Here is a 997-nt window from a genome sequence, read left to right on the forward strand (position 1 = left end):
GAAACTAATAAAATTTAATAATAATAAAAAAAACTTACCTAATTATACACTTTAGTTATATACATGATTTCAATGTTAAAAATTCTTGCAAGCAAAATAAATAAAGTTATGGAAAAAAAAAACCCCAAAGATTCTGGGTTACTTAATACTTCACAAAGTATTGTGTGGGTTTCATTGAGAGATTTTTCTCTTAAAAGAAAGAAACGTTTGTTTGGCTAGTATCATGTGTAAATATATTTGTTCCATCACGATTTTTTCATTTGTTTGGTTAGTTTCTTTACTCCTTCGTGCTAGTCATAAGAGAACTAGAAAATTACTAAGGTTGACAGAAGAAGAATTAATGCCTTGAGTGAGAGTACTAAACATATCATTGACCACCAAGAGAAGAAAGAGGTCTATCCTAGAGAGGGTGAAACCAAGTTACTCCTTGCAACTTTTTAAGTTCCGTCTCACATAATTTGGGTACGCTGCCAGGAAGGTTCACTCCTTGAATAAAGACATCATCTTTGGAAGGGTAGGAGGTCAGCGCAGGAGAGGACGACCCTGGATGAGATGGACTGACATAGTGACTGTGGCAATGAGGCAGGTGTGTCAGAGATGGTGAGGCTGGGTCAGGATAGGGCAGGGTTCAGAGCTACTGTTCATAGGGTCACTGCAAGTTATAGTTGACTGGATGGCACGTAACAACTGCAACAAACTCTTAAGACTTCTCCAAAATCTGAAAATTGGGCCAATTGTGTATGCATATGTGTTTACTCTTGTGTTCTTTCTCTTTTTGTTTTGGTAGATTATAAGAATCTATTTTTAAAAGGAAGATTAGATGTGACACATTTAAATACCTAAGCATCATCATTTTATGGCTTCTCCTGTATGCTGCTCTAGAAATTTTCTGAAAGAAGATACCATTTTAAGAAATGTCATCCTAACTGAATCATGATCTAGAGACCAGTAAAGGAAATGTTGTTTTGTTGCTGTTATGTGCCGTCGAGTCGTTTGC

The 997-nt window shown here is 36.1% G+C and overlaps 1 protein-coding gene across 1 annotated transcript in view; it reads right to left on the minus strand.

The window, feature by feature from the left end:
• OMA1 (OMA1 zinc metallopeptidase) overlaps positions 1 to 997 on the minus strand; it is a 105,778-nt gene that overhangs the window by 9,836 nt on the left and 94,945 nt on the right. The window lies entirely within an intron of this gene.

The sequence above is a fragment of the Elephantulus edwardii genome, unplaced genomic scaffold (genome assembly GCF_000299155.1).
Source record: "Elephantulus edwardii isolate Elephantulus edwardi_28Jun2011 unplaced genomic scaffold, EleEdw1.0 scaffold00005, whole genome shotgun sequence".
Taxonomy (NCBI): domain Eukaryota; kingdom Metazoa; phylum Chordata; class Mammalia; order Macroscelidea; family Macroscelididae; genus Elephantulus; species Elephantulus edwardii.